The sequence below is a fragment of the Megalopta genalis genome, chromosome 8 (genome assembly GCF_051020955.1).
Source record: "Megalopta genalis isolate 19385.01 chromosome 8, iyMegGena1_principal, whole genome shotgun sequence".
Lineage (NCBI taxonomy): Eukaryota > Metazoa > Arthropoda > Insecta > Hymenoptera > Halictidae > Megalopta > Megalopta genalis.
This window is the reverse complement of record NC_135020.1, coordinates 8392581-8414415: the sequence shown is the minus strand read 5'-3', so window position 1 is coordinate 8414415 and position 21835 is coordinate 8392581. Positions and strand designations below refer to the sequence as shown.

At 39.9% G+C, this 21835-nt stretch overlaps 3 long non-coding RNA genes across 4 annotated transcripts; 1 reads left to right on the top strand and 2 right to left on the bottom strand.

The window, feature by feature from the left end:
- Positions 1-1131: 1131 nt before the first annotated feature.
- LOC143259910 (uncharacterized) lies at positions 1132-2095 on the bottom strand. The gene is made up of 4 exons (XR_013033963.1): positions 2027-2095; positions 1458-1672; positions 1309-1386; positions 1132-1216 (listed from the first exon to the last, which is right to left on the bottom strand). It is a non-coding gene; the product is annotated as an uncharacterized LOC143259910 (long non-coding RNA).
- A 601-nt stretch (positions 2096-2696) lies between these two features.
- On the top strand, positions 2697-18269 carry LOC117218164 (uncharacterized). Of its 2 annotated transcripts, XR_013033965.1 has the most exons (4): positions 2697-2830; positions 9012-9332; positions 10166-17837; positions 17938-18269. It is a non-coding gene; the product is annotated as an uncharacterized LOC117218164 (long non-coding RNA). The 2 variants fall into 2 exon arrangements; XR_013033964.1 differs by having other exon boundaries at positions 9012-17837.
- Positions 18270-18280: 11 nt separating this feature from the next.
- On the bottom strand, positions 18281-18999 carry LOC143259909 (uncharacterized). Its single transcript, XR_013033962.1, has 2 exons — positions 18864-18999; positions 18281-18803 (listed from the first exon to the last, which is right to left on the bottom strand). It is a non-coding gene; the product is annotated as an uncharacterized LOC143259909 (long non-coding RNA).
- Between the last annotated feature and the right edge of the window lie 2836 nt (positions 19000-21835).

Here is a 21835-nt window from a genome sequence, read left to right as displayed (position 1 = left end):
GAGTAGTTCGGGAGTTGGATATTTCGATTCCGAAAAGTCTAAGCTGAGTTGCTACGGTTGTAGAAATGACCATTTTTTTAATTATGCTTGAGATATTTACAATATTAGATGAGCGTAGCTGCTGTAACTGCCGTGCCGCTCTAGTATGGCGACTGCCTGCATGCCACTTTTCCCTGGTCTAGAAACCTAGAGCGTGACAGAACGGGCTCATGAAGCAGGAATCAGTTTCATGAAACTCAGTTTGTGAAACAGTTTTGACGACATGGCAACATTGCGGCGCGGAATGAAATGTGGCAACCATGTTTAGTCGCTATCCTTCTCTTTTAGCTTGCTTTCTCTCTTCCGTTACATTTTTACCGATACCCGTGATCACAGAAACATATGCGTGTGCCACCTGCCGGTCGAAAATATTTCTAATTTGGTTTGTCTAATGTCCGTTCGCACAACTGCAGCGCCACAATCCGTTACGGTCTGGTGCACACGGATTTCGCACACTATGACGACCCACACATAGAAGAAAAGCCATATACGTATATTCAAGTAAATCACGCGGATCGTCGCGCTGCAGTTGTGCGAACGGACATTAGACAAACCAAATTAGAAATATTTTCGACCGGCAGGTGGCACACGCATATGTTTCTGTGATCACGGGTATCGGTAAAAATGTAACGGAAGAGAGAAAGCAAGCTAAAAGAGAAGGATAGCGACTAAACATGGTTGCCACATTTCATTCCTCGCCGCAATGTTGCCATGTCGTCAAAACCGTTTCACAAACTGAGTTTCATGAAACTGATTCCTGCTTCATGAGCCCGTTCTGCCGCGCGCTAGGTTACTATACCAGGGGAAGGTGGCGTGCGGGGCAGTCGTGAGCGGCGTGGCAGTTGCAGCAAGAACGCTCGTCGAGTAATCGGGTAGGTGAAGTAGGAAAAAATTTTAATATATATAATAATATATATTAAAATAATAATGGATTTTTTTATAATAATAATAATTTAATGACATGTACTTATAATTTTTATGGAATGATTCATTGTATTATAATAAACTAAGAATAATAAAAACGTAAACGATCATTTTAATAAAAATTCAATATGTATTTACATTTCGCCCCTCCCCCCCCCCCTCCTCTTCCTCCTCTTCCTCCTTTCCCTTTTCGTTCTTTGCCCCTCTTTTGGGGGCCATAAATGGTCGTTTTGTAGAGTTTTTTTAGCTCTCTCTGCAACGTATAAGTATATATTATTATTATAGTTTGTTACTATACATATTACTATATTATATTATATATAAAAGTATTTTTCATTTACTTACATTGGCCGCCACCAGGTTTGCCAGGTTAGGCCTGGCTACCCCTCTGGCCAATTGGCCCAATATGTTCCTCCACTGGAACTGTAACATAACAGCAGAATTAGAAGTATATATATTATAAATATACATTCTGTTGTATTGCATATACTTACAGCCCTCCCGGACTCGTATGCGGCAGCGATCTCACTCTACCGCGCTATTATCGAGTCCAGCGACTCGTTTGTAGCGGAGGTGTCCGCCGCTGCTGCAGGCGCTGTCGATGCTGCGGCGGTGTTCGCCGCTGCTGCAGGCGCCGTTGATGCTGCGGCGGATGCGTCGCTTCTTCCAACTGCATTCCCTCCATTTTCTCTTCAACCTCTCCATATCTCTGCAAAAAAAATAATATTATTAAAATAAATTGCTACACGATTACTAGAACAAATTTCCACAATACTAAATTTTATCGCGTTATAAATTCGAAATAAAATCAATTGAATCGTTTGCATACCAGATGGTTCTAAAAAAACAGGATCGAAAAACGCCAAAGAGCGCGATCGCGCTCCTTCGATTACATAACTAATATTTTAACTTATATTTAACGAAAAATATACTACATGTATATGCCCTGTCTTTTCTCAACCCAAAATCTGAAGAGCGCGAAAGTGGCTCGTGGTACGCAAACGTTTCAAAACTTTGAAATTCTAATGCCACATACATAGTTTATATATTAGTATGTACTTACTTGCAATTTCTTCGTTTATTACTCCTCCAAGAGTTCAGCGTTGAATGAAGCTGCGACCGTTCGCAGCTCGAAGTTAGGCCCAGTGTCGGTCTCGGAGCCGTGTTTGTGGTGGGGGGATTATCAAAATGGGACTACATGATAGGCCAATGGTTCAAATAATGTCATTGGTTGTCTGCCAATGGTTCAAATAATATCATTGGTTGTCTGCCAATGACAATGTCCAATGGTAGCATCGCAAGCATACCCTGGTCCAAATCATGATCCCACACAACGGTTCCTTTCCCTATTTCGAATTTCCCGCTACCGCTGTTTGCAGTTCGAAAATGATTTGTTTACACTTTCGTAGACGATGAGGCTACATGTATTAGTAGTATCGTAACGTGACTCGCATTCAGCTGTTATCTGCGTTTTTACGTCGCGTTCAGTCGTGATTTGTTCTCCAAGTGATACGGTCTAGGAGTGCAAAGCGCGCGATTATTATTTCTTATAGTTTTAGATTTTTTCTATTTCATTCTATTTCATTCTACTTCATTCTATTTTATTTTATTCAATTCTATTCTTTTTGATTCTACTTTTATATTCTACTCTATTCGGCATTATTCTACTGCATTTCATTGTAAACAATAGAAACAGATAAATTTAACAATTTCAAAAGTGTAGCGAAACGATGCCAAAGGTTGTAAATTCAATGAATTGGGAGGATGTGGTTTCTTCCCAATTCCTTAGACGTATGAAGGGGGGTGCATCGAAAAAACTGACCTTGACCACACCAAGATACAGCAAAAGAAAAATTATGAAGGAGAGGTAAGTGAGCATTTTGTTTCGTTACTATGATTTCGGTAATATGTTTCGATATGGTAAGAGCAAAAGTTCTCATTACTGCTGGAAATACATTTTTTCGCTTTCTCGCTTTTGTACTTCCATTTCTCGGATTTTTATGATATTGACATATGCTGTAGTCCATATTCAATCATTAGAATGAAGTTGCAAAACAAAATCAACGGGTCGAAGTAGCTGATTAGTGTCATTTATACGTCATTTATATTTCACGTAAATTTCTGTATCATCGAAAACACTGACATCGAGATATCCCTTCCTTTTTTTGGGATCTTCGTCACGTACAAATGCTTTCCCGGTTGTATGGACGGATGTTCGTATTGTTTGACGAACAGATGGGGTCGAAAGGAAATTTTAGGATTATTGTCGTAAAGAAAGCTGATTGCCTTCGTGTGTCCCTAAAGAAAGAAATTAGAAGGCCGAGGATCTGGAACTCGTTGCTTTTACGAGCAGTCCTTGAGACCCGGCCGCGTACGGCACGCAGATGGGAAGGTTACAATTTCCGCGTCCTACAATTCATTCCCTCCCACGGTGAGGGCCCACTGCAGATATTATTTCAATACGTATTCTGCATTTGTTTGCAACAAACGTTGTCTCTTCAATCTTCTGCAAAGAGCGTAGCCGATTCAAGATGGTCAAAATTGTCCTTATAGGTTTTTCAAATGAGTACTATACCGTTCGATCTAAATAAATTGATATTATTAATTAAATAATGTGAGCCAGTCACTGTGCCGTTGCAACCATTTCGAATCATAACCTGGAGTAAGCCGTTCAATCTTTCCATTTTAATTGAACACTTGCAAATGATAACGATGACAATACAAGTAGCAACGATTTGTTGCGTAGCAATTGAATTATATTGAACTGTTAATTATGAATTAATTTGCTTTGTTGGAGTGAGAATATATATATTATTTTAATTGCGGCTAAAAAATTGGCTACAAAATATTTTTCATACATACAATTTATGAATTCATCTAAAAATTTAAATAGTTTTTATACGAGTGAAAAGTAGAGATTAATTTTTAATATTGCATGAAAGTTTGAATAAGAAATTTAAATTAAATAATGGTAAAAAAAAATTCAGTGCGCCAGCACCAACGGTTGAACTGCTGTTGTTCGTTAATTTTAAGAATTTTTAGGGGCTGCAGTTATCTCGATGGTAAATTTTAATAATTATCTGGGTTGAATAAATTTATGCGAACCGTACAAATTGCCCGTCACTTTCATTGTGAATGGAATAAGTCGTAACGTTGTAAAAGTATGGGACAATGTTTTCATTAAAATTTTAGTTTAACAATAAGTGTTTCATTTACATTGAAAGGATTCTGAATGAGGAAAATTTTATTATTTGCACAAATTATAAATATTATTGATTTCTTAATTTAATATATTTGAAAAAAGGAATTACATGATTATAAGTTATAGTATTTATTTACGAATAAATTTAATGATTTTAAAATGTGTGTGCGTGTGTTGTAGAAGAAGAAAGTAATATTAGTATAAGTAAAAGTGATTTTTTCGTACTTTTTGTATCAGGGTTAATTAAAATAAAGTTAGTGTTTTTAATTATCTCGAAAGTAAAAGAGTTAATTTAATATTTCTGTTATGTATCAGGTTTTTCTCTCTCTTCCGCTACTGTTCAATTTTCTTACCTCCCTGAGTCGGTATTTCATACATTCTTTTTTACCGATACATCGTGTTCGATATCTGTGGTCACAGAAACATATACGTGTGCCACCTGGCGGTCGAAAATATTTCTCGGTCCTGCCTGGCACTATGCTTGCACGTCTAATGTGAACATTATCAGTCGAGCACGCTGCTAGCACGATCCGAGCCTGGCACGTACATGAGAATCGACCCTTAACGAAAGTAACCAATGAGAGACGAGATCCAGCTGGCGCGAGGCAGCAGAGCCAATGTGCGGAACTGGGTTTTGAGCGCTTGTTGGCTCAGTCATCTTGCTCCAACCGAGTTCACCTCTCATCGATCACTATTTTTTGTTAATAACTCGTAAACAAAGACACAGACCACATTTCCGCTAAGGAAAAAATTACTTCAAATGATCTCTCTCTCTCAGGAATCCTTTTCCTGCAAATAACATAATTTTAGAACACCCTGTATAATATCCGAATATTGAAGCGCGAAAGCATAATTATAACCTATAGCCTAATAGCAATATAGCAATTCATTATCAACGATTCTCATTTTAAATTGCTTGTGTCTCTTGCTTGTTTTGTTTGAAGTATGCGTCTTTATTTTACTATTATCGATTCCTCATTACGTTTCTAGACCCTTGTTCTTACACATATAATCAAATATTTTTTGATCCTTTATATAATTCATATCCGTTATGTATCGAATACCTCTCTTTACCTAGATATATAACAATTATATATAAAGCGTAGTGACTATGTGTTTTGTATATACGCCCACAACTTTTAACTGCAACCGTCAAAAAAGGCAATGACGGAATTGTGCGTAACGGATACAATAGTTACGTTAACGTTTTTCATTTGATGCAACAAAAACTGGAATAACATGTTTTCGAATTTATTACTGGAAAGCTGGAGAGAAAATTAACATATCTTTGAAAGTACGAGAACATTAGGCAGGCTTACTTCTTGACCCTTCTTATGGACGGTATCTGAAAAATACTCTTAATTTCTTTTTAAAAGTTTGGAGCTTTAGGAGGAATAACAGTTTTCACAGGTGATTCCATATACTTTTATTTTTTGTATAAAAACAGATCAAATACTTAAATTGTTATTGCCTTAAAAGAAATTACTACTTCTATAATTGTATGATTGCGAATATGTTATAATTCTGACATGAAATAATCTCTATAGACACTGATTCTTGTCTCTCAATTTATTCTCGCTCAGTGATTTATTAAGAACGCCTACCCTATCTCGGTGAACAGTGGATCTCTACCTAAATCTACTGTGATACATACACATTTAATTTTTTTAACTTAATGCATTTTTATGATCTCGATAACTTGTATACATACTGAAAAATTCATCGAAATCGGTTCACGTTGATATGAACTACGGAAAATTAAAAATTCCAAAAAATCGTAGTTTTTTTATAACTTTCGACCGGTAACTGAAAGAAATCTCGAGATTTTGCAATGTTTTTCGATGAAATTTTCGATTAATTACCGAAATCTTTGAGACACATTTCTTATATTTTCATTATTGTTCCAGATAAAAACGTTGTCATTTTTTAATTTTGTAATCATCTTATCGAATTGCAAATTTTTAAAACAATTTTTTAGCCATTGACTAGTAAACTTGTTCCACCATCATTCCAACAAAATTTTGATCGCTGAGCCTAGTTAAAAGAAAGTTTTCCGTTTTAAAAAGTGTACAAAATACATTTTATCCAATATTGATGTTTGAAAGATTTAGTTCTGCCATGATGTCAACACTTATTGCCGATCGCTATATTTTATTAGATTCTAATCAATAATTATTCAAAAGAACGTTTGTAATAGATACGATTCAATGTTTCGACCGTTTCGGTATAAATCAGCAAAATGTATCCTGATGAAATCCTTAGAGTGGTCAAAGGGTTAAAAACAAGCTGGAACGAATATTTTATGTTATTACTAGTCGCGAGCTTGCCTGCATGTCCATATAAGGGTGTTCCACTGCTGAGGTCATTTGAAGTAACTTTTTCCTTTGCGAAAATGCAATCTGCGACTTTGTTTACGAGTTATTAACGAAAAACACTGACCAATGAGAGGTAACGACGCGAAGTTCGAGAGCCCGCAGCACGAGGCTTTGACAGAAGGTCGGGACGGACTCGAGCCGCGTTCGAAGTATTGAACAAGTCACGAAGCGAGAACTTTCCGGATTTCTTTTTACTACGTAACAGTGATATTTTTAAGAAAAACGCTGTCCACCTTTATTTTAGAACGTCTGATGCATATTTACTAATTTTTCGGACCCGAAATAATATGTAGTTTAACCGTGACAGCCATTTTAATTTTCTGGTGTGCATGACATCTCATGTGTACCATATGGAATTTTTATGCAAGGTGTACACAGTGAAGATTAACAAAGTTCGCAAATGATATTTTAATTTAAATAATTCCGTGTCCGAACAGAATTCAACGATTGATTCGCAAAGCTGATTTAATAATAAATAATCACGTTAAGCGAAGTAAAGTACTTGTTTATTAGAGAAATATGAAAAATATTATCAATAAGAAACTCACCCATTTAGTTGAGGATGCATTTGCTGGCTGGAATTGTGGCTCATGATGTCGAAGGACATTGACCTCGTACAACGTACAGCTGATCTTGGGCACTGATAATCTGAAACACTTGTGGATATTACGATAGATCACTGAGACTACTTCGCGGTTAATCGTTTATTCGACGCGTTCGTTCGGGAGTCGACGTTTCACTGCCGAAAAATCCAGGTCTTGACTGTGGGCCCTTGTGGTTCGTCGTTCGGCCGTCCGAGGAAATGACAGCCGATACCATTTTCTTCGAACGGCCGTTAATTACGTTCTAAGAGCGCAGAGTACCGTCAGTGCATACTGAGAGAATGTGAAATATTTAAGGACATTATTTAATGAGGACATTAAACGTTTAAAAGTGCTTGTTCATTTTAAACCGCAATGGTATTCGAAGAGGTGCTTAATGATGTCAAACTTCCCTTAGCATGTGACTGAAGGTGATTTTCTTTTTCCATTGAAGACCGTGAAGAAAATTTTTAATTGTAAATATTAATTATCATTGAGCGACGACGACAACAACAATAACGGCAACATATGGGATTTTTACTTGTCACTTAGAAAACATTTAGCTTCATCTACCAAATTTAAATCGCAATACCTTTCGTCGAACGACAAAGATTTGCGAAGTTTGCGTATTTCGAATACGGATAAATAAATTGAAAGGTAATATTGGAGAACTTAAGGTTTCCGATAGCTTGTAGAGCGAGAGAAGAATCTCGAAAAATTGAGCACTGACAAAACAATCGGTTTAAGCGAAGAACAACACGTTATGCGGTAAGACAATATTAGACTATTCAGTTCATCCAAAGTCTCGCGAGGGGAGCGAGACAAGTCGCGCACCGAACGACGCGAAGTCGCGATCCTTGACTTCGATCCGAAGTCGCGATCGAAGTCAAGCTCCGCGGTTTTTGTACCACGACCATTCCTTTCCGCCTCCTCTGTTGAGAATTCTCAACAGAGAGTTTGCGGCAACTACAACGCTTTCAATGATGTCACCATTCCAGACAGACACCTTTTGCCGCACATCAATGATTTCTCGGCAAAATCGTTTTCACATGCCTCGACCTCCAAAAGGCTTATCAGCAAATACTGGTCGCACTAGAGGATGTACAAAAAATTTCCGTTATTATCTCGATCAAGTTATTCGAATATTTGGCATTGATGTTGGGAACTCTAGCTACGTATTGAAGGATAGTGAATTGTATGGTAAAAGACACTAGTTTAATCAAATCAAATATGTCCTAAAAATTAAATATATACAAAGAAAGAAAATGTACAGTAAATGCAGGTCTCTAAAGTGCAGACGATCAGGTCAGTAACCGAGGCACAAACTCCAGAACCACCGCTCTCGCCGGAGTGTGTTACCATCGCGATGCCGGGCTACATGCTTCACGTACCCTGGGCCGCAATCCGGCATGGGCGACTCCGGCGAGTGACGAGTGAAGACCGATCCACCTAATTTTTGACCGCCATGGCCTGCTCAATACGTGGCAATTCATCAAACGAAATTCATCGAACCCCACTATGGGGTGTCGAATCCAGGGAGGAAGGGCGGGGGTATAAGGTTTTCTTTTAGAAAACCAAATTCCAGTAAGTGCCGACCGACATAGCTATGGCCTCACCGGCGATGATAGTCTCCACTGCGTGAACGGCTTGCGTCGTTCGGCCTTGTGCCGCGAGTGAATTTTCTTCGAGATTAAAATATTGTTTGCCCTTCGCAGACATTCTTTAATCCGTCTAAGTTAGCATAGCTATCTTCTTTTCAGTGTTCGCTACCGCTTTTGCTAGTTCCACGCTTCGATTAACTACCAATTCTTTCGCTAGCTGCTCCCCGAAGTGAGACCTTCGCCGCTGGCAACAAATACTCACTCTTTTCTTCTTTCTTGTTTACTCAAGAACATCTTTGGTCTGAAAAAAGAAGGAAATCACCACAGACCAGAAGCACGCAGCTCGCCAGTGGTGGAACCTGAGACAAAATTATTGCGCGAGTCGCACAAGACCGCGAATAAGTCAAAAACAGCGGTTGGTAGCTGCCGTGTATGTGTTCGCAACCTGGTACCGATTCAACACTTGTTCCTGATATTTCGAGTGCGTGGTAGGCTCCGTAGAGCCGGAGGAGTGTTGCGCCAGCGCCGAAAACGGCGAAAGATGAGCTGCATGCAATAGTCTCACTGAAAATTAGTCGAGTTATAGACGGCAAGCAAATCAGTCGGCCTGGTAAGTACTCCAGCGCCTCACGTTGTCGACATTCGGTTATCACACACTAATATATTAAGGAAGATAATACAACACGTTGGACAATGTATTCAAAACTTCTAATGTAGAAAGATTAAAAGAAATTACTAAAGTTGCATGTGAACGGGCATTTTCTTTGACGTGTGATGAGGACGATATTGATTTAAACGAGGACAGAATACTTTCAAAATTTTCTATGGCATTCAAATCTTTGACAAAATGATGCATAAATCCACCTAAATTGATATGTATGCTTGCGAAAGATTACACTGTTGGAAAGACATCACTGACATTATCAATGTAAAGAAACCTATAGAGGGTAAAGATTGGGAAAATTTAGTGACACGTTTACGAAACAAAGATACACCAGTTGAATACGTTTGTCATTACTGTGTAACATATTTCCGAAAAAATTCGTTATCACCACTTTGTATTCTAAATAACCTTTTCATGGATAACCTACGTCCACTGTTTTTAACATTGAATGATTATGAGATAATATTAATAGAAGAGGACAAAAGCTTTACAATGTGTATAATTGCAAAGAAAAAGATACTGTATAAACAAATGGTATCAAAGATAAAAGGAACAGCATTCTATTTACTATTGCTGTTGGAAGAAACTTTAAGTAAGATATGTCCTGCAACTGTTGCAATTAATCCTTCTAACGATTAATTCGAGGAAACCCAACTTGTTTTATTATGGGACCAATAGCGTTCAAGGGTCGAACCTCTTTCTGGACAGACGTTCTAAATTATTAAATATACTTTTATTATGATTCAAGTTTCGATTTTGTCTGTACAAAAATTCATTAGAACCCCACGCAACACAGCAATGGAAAATATGATAGAAAACCCAATAGAAACGGAGAATATACAGACCAATGTAGTGTCAAGAAACAAAAGTAATCAGGGAAGGTCCAACCAAAAATGAGCCAGGATGATAAAATCCAACAGAAGAAGTAGAAGCAAGCGAAAGGAAAAGAAAAGCGAACGACAATGGAACTTCTGCCATTAAACCGGGAAACAAAATACAGTAGGTGTTGAAAAAAAAATTCGTGAAATAGTAGCTTATTAACAATTTTTTATAAACAACATATATTCGCAAATCTTTAAAATAGGTACTATGCAAAGGAAATTTGTAACTTGCATAATTTGCGAAATCAATAAGAAAAAACAAAAAATCGACAGAAATACAGAAGCAATAATGTAGATGAATTTGACATTTAAAAAATTAACGTAAACAGGTAATTAATACTTTGTAGGGTTTCCTTTTGATTTACTTATAGCTGCAATTCTTTTAGGCATTGAATTAACTAAATTTGATGTTATGCGAGGCAAGATCTTGCTCCATACCTGCTGGAGAGCATTTTTTAAACTTTCTTCCGAGAAAATTTTATGTTTTCTAATCTGACGTTCCAAGTAATCCCACAGGTGTTCTATTGGGTTGATATCTGGAGATTGTAGGGTACTTTGTAGATACTTTTTTTTCAGGAGGAGGGGAATGCATTACGCACGCCGTCCTAAGATGTTGGTGGGCGGGAGTGTGGGATTCCCTGAATGGGAAGTGCAAGTCCAGGTGTACCCACTGAATCCCTCCTCGGGCATCCGCCATCAAGCTCATTTTGTCCCCTCCGCGGTGTCCCCTTTCGGGATTTCTGCACGGAGGGGGTACTTTGTAGATACACTAGTGAATTATGTAGTATCCACTGTTAGAGAATAACGATATGGGATGAGGTGTGTGAGTGGGATGCGTGCAGCGAGTGTGTGTGTGCATGTTGCGCGTTGAGGCGACGAGACGATCTTCGTTTCATCTGGGGGACCACAACAATGTATCACGTGGCTCCGTGTTTTGCTTTCTGTTAGTGTTAGTTCCGTTTTAGCCATACAAAGGCCACGTATTCTTATTCTTTTCAAGAAGAAAAAGGAACACATAGCTTACATCAAGAAAAAAAGTCCAAAATCCAATAATAACGAGACACTCAAATATTTCCAGCAAGAAAGCAAGAAAAAAATAGGGCAGACGAAAATATCCAGCCCAAATCCAAAGAAAAATAAAACAGGATGTAACTATTCACGAACCATCTCCCTGGTTTCATGGTCATCGGACTGGTCCAATTTGTTTAAAAACCAAATAGGAGTAGAAGGCTTAAAATCCACGCGCTCAATTAATAAAATATTCGATGAAATTATAGACGAAATAGAAAGGAGAATGGAATAACAAAACAGGAGAAGAATAAGAGAAGGAAAAGAAAGAATAGAGAGATAAAAGGAAGAGTAAAGAAATCCAACCAATCTTTGAAACAATTGAATATAAAGAAACTGAAAAAATTACACAACAAAACAAGAAAAACCTAGAAGAACAGGAAGAATGATTAAAAACTGAGACCAAGATACAAGAAAGCTCAAAACAAAGTAACCTCTACAAGAATTACAAAGAAGAAAAAGAGAAGAAAAATAATATTACTTGGAAGAAAGGGATTTCCCAATCGTCACAATGAAAACAAGAAAAAAGAATAATAATTAGATTGTGAAGCGATCGGCATAGGGGAATAAATGCGATGAGTGAATGGATGGAGTGCAAATTTCTTTCAGAAAAAACAAGACGGTCAGGGTCAGAAGGTAGAGAAAACAATAGAATCAACATTATCACCTATCAGAGACCAAATAAGAAAAGAAAAAGAAAAAAATTGTAGCGTCCGGACGCACGCACAAGAGAGAGTTTTCTTTCATGCAAACGGCTGACGCAATTTGCGACTTTCGTTCGACGAAGCTATTTTTGAGTTGATATTTCCCAGACTTTAGCGTCGCATGTTTTAGTAAAGTTTTTCTTTCCGAGTCCTCAATAGCAAATAAAGACCATCAAAAATAAAGGGACTATTTGACGGTTACTTGGGACGGACTTATCGGTCTTTCGCCAAATGGATCCGGTGCGAGTGGCCCGAAGAAAAGTTCCACGGTATCACCTCCGAACCTATCCTCGCCGGTCTTAAAACAAACACGTAGAGAGCGTAAGGAATAAGGTGGTGAAGGGAAACGCGCAGACGAAAATTGGACGAATTTCACGTAAGTACTTCACTTAAGTGAGTCGAACGCCATATACATATTGTACATACAGTAGCTCACGAAAGTATTCGAACACCTTTTAAAACGCAATAACTTTTTTCAAATTGTACTAAATGACTTGAACTTTTTTTGGAAGATAGACGGACTAATCCACGAGACAGTAACTGAAATTCATTTTCTTAATTTCTCTCTTACTTGGAATGACAAAAAAGTAAAAAATCTCGTTCTTTAACTATTTCATTTGAGCTTATAACAAACATTTACAAACTGCTTTTCCAAGATATCGGTAACTCATGTGCATGCTGAAAATTTAATCGAAATCGGTTAACCCAGAGTCAAGCTACAGGCGTTGAAAGATTTCAAAAACTGCAGATTTCTTATAGCTTTTGGTCAAAAAGGACAAAAATCGGGACAAAATTGCGATTTTAACGATCTTTAATTATTTGTGACTCATAACATCAACCAATTTCGATACAATTTTCAGCATGCGTATAATTTACCGAGATATACGAAAGGCATTTTTTAAAATTTTTGTTACAGGCTCGGATAAAAAAGTTAAAAAACGTGAGTTTTTTTTACTTTTAATAAGAGCAAAATTAAGGAAAAGCAAAAAACAAAATTGAGCCATTTAGTTCAGTTTTAAAGACATTATTGTTTTTAAAAGGTGTTCGAATACTTTCGTGCGCTACTGTACATAGAAATTAGTAAAGTACTAGTCACTCCACACAACAAGTGTCATTCAATGAACCGACCTACCCACATTGGTGCCGCGATGCCGGAAATCTGCCGATTTTGGTCGGAACAGCCAGCGATCTGATTCCATCAAATCGAGGCGCAGTTCGAACTGAACAACATTATGATGGATACGACAAAATATTATTACATGATATCGCAGCTGGAACCGAAATACGCGCTAGAAGTCCAAGACATTTTTTTCGACGCCCCCGGAATCAGACAAGTATGAGACTCTAAATCGGGAACTCTTCTGTCTCACAAAGCAATAGAACCCTGCTACTATTAGAGAAGGAAGAAATCGGCGAATGGACACCATCGCACTTCCTGCGCCATATATTAAACCTGACAAGGAAAACGGTGTCAGACGAGTTCCTCAAGACGTTGTGGGCCAGCAGGTTGTCAGCGATGACCAGGGCCATCGTCAACGCGTAAGCTGAACTGAAACTGGCAAAATTGACAGAGAAATCGCGGGTCAAATTTACGAGAGAACCGTGCAGACGGCAGGTAGCCAGAGTTTCGGCGGCGCGGAAGGACGCAGCTGAGATGCTGGTCGACCGACTAAAAGAGCTGGAGCTACGAATAGCCAAGTTCAGCCGTTCGCGTTTTCCACAAAGACAGAAGTGGAGTCATCGTGGTCGGTGGAAAGAGAGGGGTCGAAGCCGAAGCCTTTCGTCCAGAAACAAAGAGCATTGTTAGTACCACCAGGTATACGGTACTAGTTCAACTAAGTGTCGAGTACTGCATACCTTCGGTTCGAGAAACGCGACGGCACCCCACTGAATCTTGCAGTTAGTGACGGCTCGTGTACCTGTCGCCTGTTCGTACTAAAGCGAACACGCAACGAGGAGTACCTTTTATCGAACTGTTCACTGGCAATAGATCTATAATATCAACGTATGGATTGAAGCCGGCAAACCTTGACCTGGGACTTCGATGAGCATTCACATGGAGGTTCGCTATCGCAGACGTGTCGATGTCCATCATCGAAGCCGACTTCCTAACACATTTTGCTGAACCTGAAAGGCAGCCTATTATTAAACAGGACGACAACGCTGACGACATCCGGGAGAATCGCCGCAGTGGAGATGCCGTCAGTTAAGGCGATCATCAGATGTTCCAGCGTTTTCTAGGTACCGTGATAAGGAGACTTGATTCTGCTACGCATATCTCGACGACATTTTAGTGACTTCGAGTAGTGAGAGGGGCCCAATCTGAACAAGTGCGTGTTCGTGAAATCGCAGGTAAATTTTCTAGGATATGAGGTCTAGAGTACCCGACCACTGATCGAGAAGGCCAATATTATTCGGAAATACCCAAAACCCGCGACAGTTAAACAGCTGCGCGGTTTCTTAGGTATAGCAGGCTCCGCACAATCAGCCGTTACGAACGCAAGCTGAAGAGCAATGCTCCTTCCCATGCAGTGGATCAGCGAAGCGGAGTCTGCTCTAGAAGGGCTTGCGACTGCATTGGCGAACTCAGCACCCATCTGTCGAAAGATTCGAGACTCGCAATTATGGTGGACGCGTCGAATTTCGCGTTAGGCGTTACCTTGTAACAGCGACGGAACAGTTCGTGGCACCGTTAGCATTTTGCAAGCCCTGCGACAAGCTTGTCGCCTGCACAGCGAAAGTATAGCGCATACGATTGCGAATTGCTCGCCGTTTATACCGCGATTAAACATTTCCGCCACGCGGTAGAGGGTCGCAAATTCACAATCTGTACAGACCATAAGCCAATAGTGTTCGCGTTTAAACAAAAACCGGATAAATGTACTTCGAGGCAGTTCCGATACCCCGACCTTATCGGTCAAGTCACGATGGACATCCAGCACGTTAACGGAGAAGACAATGAATTACGCGGAATCAGCGAACTCGCAAGAGCGAGATACGGAATTACAAAGTTTCTTGGACGCGTCTGATACCTCATTGGAATTAAAACGTATTCATATAAACAACGACGATGTCGCACCCATTTACTGCGATGTTTTAACTAGAAGCGTGCGTCTGTATGTGACATCTCCCTTCCGACGCCAAGTTTTTGACGCTGTACACGGATCGTCGCACCCAGATACAAAGGCGACAACTCGTCTGATAAAACAGTGTTTCGTTTGGCCGTCAATGGAGAGAGATTGCTGAGGGTGGAGTCGGTATTTTTCGGGCACCTTCGCGTCATCGTCGAGTAGGTATGCATTTGCAACTCGACCTGGTAGGACCAGTACCTGCATCGAGAGGCAATAAACACTGCCCTACCTCCGTCGATAGGATTACGCGATGGCCAGAAACTTTTTCGCTCGAAAATATCGAGGTCGAAACTGTCGCGCTTACCTTTGTTTCGGGGTAAATCGCGTGTTTTTGGACACTGGCAAGAATTATCACGGATCAAAGCCGGCAATTTGAGTCCTATCACGTTGAACAGTTAAATTCACTGCTCGGATGCTCACACCTGAAGACAACGGCCTACCACTCCGCAGCGAACGGTCTTGTGGAACACTTCCATCGACAGTTTAAGGCTAAAAGTAAGGCGATAAAGTGATGCGTCGACGGTGGATCGCTCCGTTACCTGCCGTTCTCCTAGGTATCCGCGCCGCGTACCACGATGACCTTATCTCATCTGATATCGAATTGGTATACGGCGAAAGTATACACTTACCGGCAGAGATATTTCGCGACGAGCCGAGTCAGGAATCCGATCCGGTGGAATTACTCCGCGAACACTTTAGGGAGATACGACGGGTGAATGGTTTACGTCAGGGACAAAGGAGAATATTTGTTTTTAAGGATTTACAATCAACATCGCACATCTTCGTTATAGCAGAAGCGATGCGTACTGCTCTCCAAAATCCTTACAATGGTCCATTCCCAGTCGTATTTCGAAATTCAAAAACAATCGTAGTGCGGGTTAAAGGCAAGGAGACTATCGTCTTAATCGACAGGCTCAAAGCCGTCTACATACTAGAAGACGAGACAGGGGAGCATGAGAAGAGAGCTCCGAACAACGTGCATAGCTCACACACCCCAGCAACTTGTACGCAAGAATCCATTCGTACTCATTCGGGTAGGCGAGTACGGTTCCCTGGCCGCTTACAAGTTAAATAATAGTCGTGCAAATACATTGTAAACAGTTAGGATAAGATTTCTATATATAGTAGTGTAGAAATTGTCCAATATTTAAACAATATTGAATCTGTATCGATTAGGAAAGGACTAAACGTGATGAAGACAGGAAATATCGCGTACCGTACCTACAACTAGGATTACAACTACTTCACTTAATTCTACAACTTGCAACGCTCCTCACTCGACGACTCTCGAACACTCTCTGTCCACTCCAAACACACTCCTTCGACACACTGCCTGGCTTTTTCTAAAAACGCGGCAATCGCATCCGCCGGCTCTCCGTCGCCAAGGGTTTTCCAATCTGACCCGGCCTTCGCCAACGTTTCTCTTTCATTGCCTAGCATAAATACAAAGTCTTAAAACTACGGTCTCCTAAGCCTAACACTCCTCCTCATCCTAAACGTACCCACTAAATTACGATACTACAGTAGTTTTAGCTAGAAGTGAGTTAATTTAAATAGAATAAGTAGAATTAGGTAACGTTTGCACTGGTAAGGAGGTGATGTAGCGTCCGGCCGCACGCACAAGAGTAACTTTTCTTTCGTGCAAACGACTACTGGTAATCTGCTGGCGGGTCTGGAGGTAGCCGCCACATTCTTATTTCGGGTTTGAAAAATTCGTAAATATTGTTCAGACATTCTGAAATAAGAATGAATAACGTTTTTCTTAAAATTATCACTGTCACGTAGTAAAAAAATTCGGAAGCTCACGCTTCTTGACATGTTCATTGATTCGAGCGCAGCACGGAGCTCCCTTCCTTCTGTAACACTCAACGGTCGAAGCACGTTGTAATCGATCAATCGACCACTTCATAATTCGCGCGCTTGTCTCGCATTCGTCACTGTTCTTCGTTAATAACTTGTAAACAAAGCCGCGGATTGAATTTTCGCTCAGGAAAAAGTTAGTTCAAACGACCTCATGTAACCCCTATTTTCGGCTGTTAAAGTAATTGTGAAACACTCTATCTATACAGAGTGTCCCAAAATTATTATATTTCCGAGAAATGAAAGGCTCCTGACGTCATTTGAAGCAATTTTTACCTTAGCGAAAATGCAATCTGCGGCTTTGGTTACGAGTTCACCACTTTTGGTAGAAAGGCGCGACGTATTCAGGCCGCGTTCGAAGTAATGAACAAGTCATGGATCGTGAACTTTCCGAATTTTGTTTACTATATTTATTTACTATTATCTAATTTTTCGGGGCCGAAATAGTGAGTAGTGTAACCGTAACAGCCGTTTTAATTATTAATTGAGCCGATTACAGTGAAGATTAGCAATAAGAAATATTTTTGTTTCAATAATTCCGTGTCCGAACAGAATTCAACGAACGATTTGCAAAACTAATTTAATAATAAATAATCATATTAAAGAACATGCCGGATATGTTTGTTCAAGATTTATGAAGAATATAGATAATAGTAAACTTATCCATTTAGTTGAAGATGCATTTGTCATTCAAAATCGTGGGTCATGATGTTGGTGCACTGACCTCGTACAATGCACAGCTAATCCCAGGTTGAAGACCGCAGCGTTTAAGGGAAGGACCTCGGAGGACTGTCGGAAGGACCTCAGGTATGGCCAACACATAGTTCATTTCCACTGTACAGTCACTAAACACTGATCACTTAATCAGTTACTGATACTCCGAAACACTGATAATCCAAAATCGTAGAAGTATCCTGTGGAAGGAGAGGAGGGTGTCGAACTGTTTGAATCTGCGTTAAAATGGAGTGGTGCTGAAAGGGCCGATAAAATCAAGAGCATTATGCCGTCAAGAACTGCTCAAAATTACTGCCATTAACCCGGAGACACAAGTCAGTACGAACCGGAATTTGTTCCTGGACACGCCGCAGCGTGTCTACTGAAACATTTCCAATGGCACCATGGATTCACGCCAACAATATTTCCATGCTGTCCACCAGTTCGTGGTACACTTCATTCTGGAACAATGTCTACAAAACAAATACATAATTTGAGTAAAAAAAAATTCAGCATTATTGATGAAAAATAGTATCCCTAGAAATAAAAATCCATCGGGTTCATATTCTGTCTCGGAAGCGCGTACATTTGCGGCATAGTGTGCCGAAGCACCATCCATTAGAAACCATATTTTCTGCCGGATCTCCAAAGGAACATCATCCAAAAGTTTCGGCAGAATATTTCGCAAAAAAGATGTAAATGCTGGATCATTCAGCCTGTCGAGCAGGATATATGTCCGAACGATAACTTTGCCGCAAATTCCGGTCCATAGGTTCACCGAAAATCGAACCTGCGCCTAGCGTATACGAAGCGCACGCGGATTCTCATCGCACCACACGTGCAAATTGTGACGATTGAAACACCCTTCTCAGAAGAGTGCCTCATCTGTCCACAAAATGTACTTGCAGAACGACGGATTCCGCGCCACTTCCCCAACAGCCACCTTGAATACTGAACCCGTTTTCCAGGTCCACTGGATACAACAGATGCACCCGTACGAACTTGAATGGGTGCATCAAATTTTCATGTAGAATACGGTGTACCGACGAACGACTAACCCTGGAAAAGGATGTAAAAATACATTTCTTTTTATGTTATTAAAAAACACGGTAGACTTACCCCGTGCGACGACTCACGCTGCGTACACTTTCTGTGCCGTCCTCTTGAAATGCTGCGCAGACGATATCTTCAGTGGCCATTGTTCTTCGAGATCGTGGCCTCCCCACCTCGCTGCCAATTCTACGAGGCACTCCGATGCGCCATCAAGTGCAAAGACTGTGAGATATCTATTATCATCTCGTCAACAATGAAGGCCAGGTATCTCGGCAATTAAAAGCTGTTTCATGAAGTAAACTGAACTGTACCTGTAGCAGCTACATTTATCTGATGATTTGTATTCTAATTGATGCTTTGTATTCACAATATCAAGTAACTACAAATGAGAAAAGTAAAAATTGATGCAGATTAGAAATAAAGAACTTACAGTTCCCTCTGAAGTAGCTCGTTTATCATTTGTATTAGTACTGTTCTCGTTTCCTGCATTTTTTTTTTGCCACAATGAGGGGATCCAGATTCGTTCATCGTACTGATTGAAGCGGTTGGAATTTTCTGATTTTGTAGAAACTTAATTTCTGCGAAGCATCACAGTGAAGGTTCTACGTCCTCTGCACCAGCACCACTTTTTTCTGCAGCACAAGTTTGTCCGTAAAGAATTAATTTTTTTTACAACTTCCTGTTTGTCGGCGTAAGGAAAAATTTCACGGTATTTTTCAATTAACGCTTCGTACTGTTCATTTTTTCCCCGCAGAGAAAAGTGTAGTTCGTCTACTCTTTGCACTTGATGTCCCATACAGTCGGGAGTGAACGATAAACTTCGATAAATTCAAGAATAAATTGCCTATCGGCGTTTTTAACAACCATCGCCATAACAATATGAATCATAAAGTGAACACTTGTTGCTACATTTCCGTTTTTTCAAAGGGCCTAGCCGGTTAAGATGGTCAAATTAGATGGTTCGATAGCTGATTACAAGGAACCCATCTGTGCAAAATTTCAACCCTGTGATTTGTCCGCGAGGGTACTTACAGGGTAAAATAGATTGTGCACTTTTCCGCCTATTTCCCTCCGTCGGTGGCTTGTTGAAATTTTGAAAAAAATGTCGCTTATTTTGTATATCGAGCCGCACCTTATTGAATTTTTCAGATTTTTAGGTTGCAAGCTTTGATTATCAAAAATAAAAAACCCAAAAGATCGGAAAATTAAAGATTTCTCGAAAACAAAATATTGTGCGAGTACCCGCGAAACTCATGATTTGGATCCGAAATCATGCGAAACACGTTATTTAGCTTCAAATCTATGCGAAATGCATGATTTAGCTTCAAATGAATACGAAACAAACGATTTAGCTTCAAATTCATGCCAAACATATGAATTAGCTTCAAATTCATGCGAGACACATGATTTAATTTCAAATTCATGAAGAACAAATGATTTAACTTAAAATTTATGCGAAACACATGATTTAGTTTCGAATTCGTGCGAAACACATGATTTAGCATCGGATTCATGCGAAACACATTATTTAGCTTCAAATCTATGCGAAATACATGATTTACCTTCAAATGCATACGAAACAAACGATTTAGCTCCATATTCATGCGAAACACATGATTTTGCTTCGAATTCATGCGAAACACATGATTTAGCATCGAATTCATGCAAAACACATTGTTTAGCTTCAAATCTATGCGATATACGTGATTTAGCTGCAAATGCATAGGAAAAAAAACGCTTTAGCTTCAAATTCACTCGAAACACATGAATTAGCTTCAAATTCATGCGAGACATATGATATAGCTTCATACTCATGCGAAACAAACGATTTAGCTTAAAATTCATTCGAAACACATGAATTAGCTTCAAATTCATGCGAGACATATGATATAGCTTCATATTCATGCGAAACAAACGATTTAGCTTAAAATTCATGCGAAACACATGATTCAGCTTCGAATTCATGCGAAACACATTATTTAGATTCAAATCTATGCGAAATACATGATTTAGCTTCAAATGCATACCAAACAAACGATTTAGCTCTAAATTCGTGCGGAACAAGTGATTCAGCTTCTATCTCAGGCGAAACACATAATTTAGTTTCAAATGTATGCGAAATACATGATTTAGCTTCAAATGCATACGAAACAAGCGAGTCAGCTTCGAATTCATTCGGAACACATGATTTACCTTCGAATTCGTGCTAAGCACGTGATTTAGTTTCAAATTCATGCGAAACAAACGATTTAGCTTAAAATTCATGCGAGAGACGTGATTTAGTTTCGAATTCATGCGAAACACATAATTTAGCTTCAAATCCATGCGAAACAAGTGATTTGGCTTCAAATTCATGCGGAATAAATGATTTAGCTTCAAATCCGTGCTTCGCCGGCTGCTACACCGAGTGGCCGAGCTTCTCGGACCAGTTTGAGTCTCTGGTCGTGAAGAACCGGACTCATCACGATGTCCAGCGACTGCAGTACTTCAAGGGTGCTTTAGAAGGAGAAACAGCGTCCGAGATTGCTCACTACTCCGTAACAGCGGCGAACATCGCGTGGGCGGCCTTAGTCAGAAGGTATGACAGGAAGCGTCTGATGGTCAGTGCGCTCCTGTCGAGCTTCCTGGCCCTTGCGCCGCTCAAACGCGATCGCGACGGCAACGGTCTCGCTTTGCTGCGTCGTCGCACTAACCAGACGTTGGTCCAGCTGCGAAATTTGAGGCGGCCGGTGAACCACTGGGACGACTTGCTGGTCCACCTAACGGTGGAAAAACACGACCCGAAGTCGAGAGAGGCGTGGATACATGAAATCTGCGCCGCCGTTGATCTACCCACGTACGCCAGCCTCGATGAGTTTCTGGAGCATCGGTTGCTTATTTGTTTCAGTTGAACATTCCTATTTTTAATTGTAGCTAAAAGTGGAATATTCAATTAAATAAAGAAGCGAAAGAAACGTAGGTCTTGTAATTATTAAAATGTTAATGTGCACACTATATAAGTTGGAAGACGGTTTTGTGATTTATAACCTATTAATTTC